The 6,775-nt window shown below is 37.4% G+C and overlaps 1 pseudogene; it reads left to right on the top strand.

Annotated features, from left to right (window-relative positions):
- Positions 1–2,983: 2,983 nt before the first annotated feature.
- Positions 2,984–6,079, top strand: LOC114507756 (annotated as a pseudogene).
- The last annotated feature ends 696 nt before the right edge of the window (positions 6,080–6,775 follow it).

Here is a 6,775-nt window from a genome sequence, read left to right as displayed (position 1 = left end):
CTACCTATCTCTACACTGAACTGCCTTCCTGCACTGTGTTTCTGCATCTGAGCCAGCCTTATGAAGGAGTACCTGGAATACTATTTCAACCAATAGGACTTCCCTTGTCCAATAGTCGTTGTGCAGCTGTATCCCCATCAGTTTCTTCACTGACCAATTATAGCAGCTCCATTCTGACCAGTCAGGACAGTTCCTTTTGTGTCAATCAAACTAAGGATTTGGAGTCTTCATTTGTATGAGGATGGACCAATTAGGGACCAGGGGAGGAGACTTCTATCTGTATAAGTCAGCTTTCCTCTGACTCTGAGAGCATGCTTTCCCTTTCCACTGAAGGTTAAAGAATGCTAATATGACTTTGGATCTGCACCCTAAACTAAAAAAACAAACCTCCAAATGGAACTACAAATTGTGATTGGATTCTTGAGACTGGGTCTAGGGATGATGAAAGATAAGGTTTCAAGAAAGTAGGGAGGGGTCAGGGGTGGTCAATGGCCCTGGGCAAGGCCGTTTTCCAGCTAGACAGTTCTACATAGTCCTACTCTGTTCCACCTGCTCTACTCTGCTCTAGTCCCATGAAATGTTGTTTGTGTTTCAGCTACAGCCAGGAAAACAGTCTTGGTGAAAAGGGACATTACCCTCTCTGAGTCAGAGGTTCTAACCCTTAGCCTCTCACTAGTTTCTTAATGAAAATGAGGACCACAAATACAATTTGACTGGATCAAAAAGCAATGTCTTCATTGGTCAAAATAGACCTGCTCTGATTGGTCAGTGAAGATGCTGATGAGTATATAGGTGCCCAGCTCTGATTGCTCAGGAAAGCCTCAGTTCTGTTGGTTGAATTAGGGTTCCAGGAACTCCTTTATAAGGGCTGGTTCAGATGCCAGGAACAGTGCAAGCAAAGAGTTTAGTGCAAGCTTTTCCCTAAAGTCTAGTTTTTATGAGAGGACCCTGTTTAGAAATATGAGGAGCCAGAGCCAGAGCACCCAGTGGACAGCTTCAGACCACATCAAAGCATCACCACTCAACCACCTCCTCAAGCAAACTCAAGAGGCAGGCACTGTCAGTGGTCACCAGAACCCTTTTGAATTAAGTCTTGCATTGTGGGGTGGGCCCATACACAGCTAATCCTCCCCAGTGGTCACAGCCAGTACTTGCAGCTGATTGGCCAGTGGGTAAAACACTCCTATTGATGTGCCAATAGCAATTAAAGCTCAAAACACTGCTTATAAGGATGCTCAATGAACATAGTGAGAACATCAACAGCATAAAAAGGACCAGTTAGAAATGAAGGATACACTAAAGTAAATAATAATTTACAGGGAATTGACACTAGAACAGCTGAAGTGAGAATCAAGTTAGAGATTTGGAATATAAGGAAGCAAAAAATACCCAATCAGAAGAGCAAAAAAAATATATTTAAAAATGAGGATAGTGTAAGGACACCCCAGGACAACTTAAAGCACACCACATTGCACCATAGGGATGCCAGGAGATGAGAGAGCAAGAAATTGAAAACCTATTTGAAAAATAATGGCATAAAGCTTTCCTAACCTGATGAAGGAAATAAATACACAAGTTCAGGAACCACAGAGAGTCCCCCAAAATAAGCCAAAAGAGGCCTACACCAAGACACATAATTAAAATACAAGTTAAAGACAAAGAAAGAATCTTAAAAGCAGCATGAGAAAAGAAATTAGTTATCTACAAGAGAGCTACTATAAGACTGTCAGCTAATTTCTCAAGAGAAACTTTGCAGAGCAGAAGAAATTAGCAAGAAATATTTAAAATGATGAGAAGCAAGGACCTACAACCAAGATTACTCTACCCAACAGAGCTATTATTTAGAATCAAAGGACAGATCAAAGAGCTTCCCAAACAAGAAAAAGCTAAAGGACTTTATCAGCACCAAATCAGTATTATAGGAAATGTTAGTGTCTTCTTTAAGAAAAAGAAAAAAAATAAAAATTTGAACATTAAATGGCATTAAATGCATACCTATCAACAATTGAATCTAAAAAAAAACACACAAAGAAACAAGAACAGGAACAGACTCATAGACACAGACAACAAATAGGAGGAGTTTACGGAGATGGGTAAAAATGGTAAAAGGATTAAGAAGTACAAATATGTTGTTACAGAATAGTCATGAGGATGCAAAGTATAGCATAGGGAATATTGTCAATAATATTTCAATAACTATTATGATGTCGGATGGGTGCAAAATTTATCAGCTTAGTAAGTTATGTAAGGTCTAATCACTGTGGTGTATACCTGAAACTAATATATGTCAATTGTAATTTAAAAAAATGATCAAAAAATTTTTTAAAGACTAAATATTTCTTAAAGACTTAGATTTTCTTTCTGTGGAAAGAAACAAATTTTCTTCCTCTAATGAAAATGAATAAATACATAAATAAATAAATTTGAGCTCACTTAACTATGGAGCATCCTTCTTGGTAGATATTTTCTTTCTTAAGGTCCACACACATGACCGAGTGTTGGCCCTGCATAAAAGAAGGTTTAACTTTTGCTCTATAGTCATAAATTATTCAGGTCAAACTAATAGCAATAGTTTAAAAGCACAAAAATTATCTGTTTTGTTTTATATTATTCCTGAACACCCAAGGTAAATCATATAACACAATAGACACTCAATAAATATTAGTGGGCTGATTCAAGAATGCTTCCACATTAGAATTCCAAATGGTTTCAATAATACAATAAAGTATTTTATAGGAAAAAATGTAACTTAATTTGGTAGCTTCACAACAACCAACTAAATTAAAACAAAATTAAAATTAGTAACATCATAAAAATATAAAATCAGTGGCTTAGTCTAGGGACTAAAGAGTCACCACCACCCTGAGTCCAGTAACATGCATTTAACAGTGGCCTTCTGGAGACAACGCCTTAATCCAAAAAAGTGACTCATGACTTGAACCACCCTATAGGGTGGTTCCCTATAGGGAACCAATAGGGTTTGCCACCCTATTGGTGGTACATCTGACAGTGGATCACAACTTGTTTCAATGGGTAGCCTGACCATGAAATCACAACTTCAGATCACTGTCATTTCATCAAAACTTAAAAAAAATAAAAAGAATTTATTTGGACCAAGTCCTTATGTGGAAGTCACAGTAGATGGACAGTCAAAGAAGACAGAAAAATGTAACAATATGAGCAGTCCCAAATGGAATCAACCCCTTACAGTTATCATCACTCCTATGAATAAATTATATTTTTGTGTATGGAGTCACCAGACACTGAAATCTGATGTTTTCTTGGGAACTACTGCATTAGATATCTGTGAAACATTAAAGTCAAACAATATGAAACTTGAGGAAGTAGTTGTGATTTTACAGTTTGTAAGTGACAGAGAGCCAACAGAAACAATAGGAGACTTGTCAGTGTGTCTTGATGGGCTGCAATTAGAGTCTGAAGTTGTTACCAATGGTGAAACTACATGTTCAGAAAGTGCTTCACAGAACAATGATGTCTCTAGACCCAAGGTTAAAACAAGAGTGAATACAAATGGGTCAGATGAACCTGAGGATGCAAGGTCTGGCGAAAACAGGAGGGTCAATAGGAATAATTCTCTATCACTCTCAAATGGTGATTTTAAACCTTCTAGGCCTCCAATATCTTCATGACCACCTACACCTACTCCATGTAGACAAGCATCTGTCGATGGTTCACTTTCTGCCACTTCTGAAAGTGATGGATCTAGTACAGGCTCTCTGCCTGCAACAAATACAAATTCAAATACATATGAAGGAGCAACATCTGGGTTAATAATTCCTCTTACTATATCTGGAGGCTCTGGCCCTAGGCCATTAAATCCTGTACCCCAAGCTTCCCTACCACCTGGTTGGGAGCAGAGAGTGGACCAGCACAGGCAAGTTTACTATGTAGATTATGTTGAAAAAAGAACAATGTGAAATAGACCAGAACCTCTATCTCCTAACTGAGAATGCAGGGTTGACAACATGGTACATATTTATTATGTTGTCCATTTCACAAGAACAACCATGTGGCAGAAGCCAACATTGGAATTAGTCCAGAATCATGAACAGTGGCAGCTCCACTGTAGTCAGTGTCAAGGAGGAATACAAAGAGTTTAATCAGAGATTCATTTATGGGACTCAAGATTTGTTTCCTACATCACAAAATAAAGAATTTGGTCCCCTTGGGCCTCTACCACATGGATGGGGAAAGAGAACACCAATGGTAGAGTATATTTTGTCAACCACAACACTTGTATTACCCACTGGGAAGACTTCAGAAGTCAAGATCAATTAAATGAAAAGCCCTTACCTGAAGGCTGGGAAATTAGATTCACAGTGGATGGAATTCCTATTTTGTGGACCACAATAGAAGAACAACCATGTATATAAATGCTCACACTAGAAAATCTGTCCTAGACAATGGACCCCAGATAGCCTATGTATGGGACTTCAAAGCAAAGGTTCAATATTTCTGGTTCTGGTGTAAGCAATTGGCCATGCCACAGCACATAAAGATTACAGTGACAAGAAAAATGCTGTTTGAGGATTCCTTTCAGCAGATGATGAGCTTCAGTCCCCAAGATCTGTGGAGACATTTGTGGGTGATTTTTCTAGAGGAAGGTTTAGATTATGGAGGTGTAGCGAGAGAATGGTTCTTTCTTTTGTAACATGAGATGTTGAACCCAATGTGTTGCCTATTTGAATATGCAAGGAAGGACAACTACTGCTTTCAGATAAACCCCACTTCTTGTATCAGTCCAGATCTTCTGAAATATTTTCATTTTATTGGCAGGTTTATTGCCATGGCTCTGTTCCATGGGAAATTCATAGACAGGTTTTTCTTTGCCATTCCACAAGTGCATCTTGAGCAACCTAGTAGGACTCAAGGATTTAGAATCTATTTATCCAGAATTTTACAGTTCTCTCATCTGAGCTAAAGAAAACAATATTGAAGAATGTGGTTTGAAAATGTACTTCTCCATTGATAAAGAAATTTGAGGTGAAATCAATAGTCATGATTTGAAAACCAGTGGTGGCAATATTCTTGTAACAGAAGAAAGTAAAGAGGAATATATCAGAATGGTAGCTGAATGGAGGTTGTCTCGAGTTGTTGAAGAACAAACACATGCTTTCTTTGAGGCTTTTAATGAAATTCTCCCCCAGTAGTATTTGTAATACTTTGGTGCAAAGGAGTTAGAGGTCCTTTTATGTGAAATGCAAGAGATTGATTTGAATGTCTGGCTACTGTCATTACACTAGGAGAAGCAAACAGATCATGTGGTTTTGGCAGTTTGCTAAAGAAATCGATAATGATAAGAGAATGAGACTTCTACAATTTGTTACTGGAAACTGCAAATTACCAGTTGGAGGATTTGCTGACCTCATGGTGAGCAATGGATCACAAAAATTCTGCATTGAGAAGTTAGGAAATAAAATTGGTTACCCAGAAGTCGTACCTGTTTTAACCACCTGGACCTGCCACTCAATAAGAGCTATGAGCAGCTGAAAGAAAAGCTGTTATTTGCAATTGAAGAAACAGCAGAATTTGGACAAGAGTAACTTCTGGAAACTTGCACCACCAAAGGACAAGAATTTATTTGCAATGTTTGTCCTTTTCTTACTCTGCCTTTGTACATCTTGTTGTAAAATTGGACTGTGACTGTTTAGAGAGTAATCTGAGAATAAGTAAATTATTGTTATCATTGAGATTTATCTCCCAGTGATTCTGGATTTTTACTTAAATGTTTCCAGAAATCAGATCTGCAAATGACTAGTCAAAACCTTACTTAACATGAGATTTAAAAACAATGAAATCTACCTTGTCTTATTCCACTAGATTGTTTCCTTAATTATGTATGTGTGTATCAGAAGTCTCACTTTTACTTTTACATCCTAGGATAGTAACAGAAACATTGTTAACCTCATGTTTATGTGCTCTAACACTCCCTTCCTACAGCAGACTTAATGCAAGTGGCAGGATTGTTTCATCCAGAAATTGTCAGTACAAAGGAGGCAGTTAGGTTCTACCCAACCCTACATTCATTTGTTTTTTTATGCCACCTTCTCCAGAAAATGTATATAGTATGTTCTCTTAAAGCCCTAGTTTTGTTTTTGTTTTTGTTTTTTTCCCCCAGAGTCCAGACTCCACCTTTTTATTGGTACAGGGAAAAAATGTCATTGCTTTGTCTTACGGAGCAAATGTCTGCCCCCTACCCATTTATTGTACAAGTCTGAACTTTGGTAACATATGGCTGTTGAAATTAAGCCTTCTGTAAAGACTTCCTATAGAGATGAATTCTCATAGTGAAATGTAGTTACCTGCAATATTTACTAGAGATTTATGAGATTAAATTAAGAGATAATGTAAGAAAGTAGACTTTTTTGGTTCTACATGATGCTTGATGATTCACTTAGGCAGGAATAAATAGTTTGACAATGTATAAATATCACTCAAAAGACTTTCTGCCCTATATATATATTTTTAAAATACAGAATAGTTATATTTTAAGTAGCCCTAGCCCTTGTTCTGTAGGGCTTGGCTGTTTAATATTTTTGTGCCAGAAACATTTAGTTCTAGAAAAGGTAAATGCTTGTGTATATTTCTGCAGCCTGGGATTTCCTTTACTGTTTTTCTTTCTTTAATTTAAGTGGCCACATGTATATGTCTTCCCTGCTGTGTTAGAAAAAATGGGGGCTGGACATCACAAGAATCAGAGGTTTTATTAAAAAGACTGCAAATAGACAGCAGACATAAATATCTACCAAATGCT

The sequence above is a fragment of the Phyllostomus discolor genome, chromosome 10 (assembly GCF_004126475.2).
Source record: "Phyllostomus discolor isolate MPI-MPIP mPhyDis1 chromosome 10, mPhyDis1.pri.v3, whole genome shotgun sequence".
Lineage (NCBI taxonomy): Eukaryota > Metazoa > Chordata > Mammalia > Chiroptera > Phyllostomidae > Phyllostomus > Phyllostomus discolor.
This window is presented reverse-complemented; position numbering and strand designations above follow the sequence as displayed.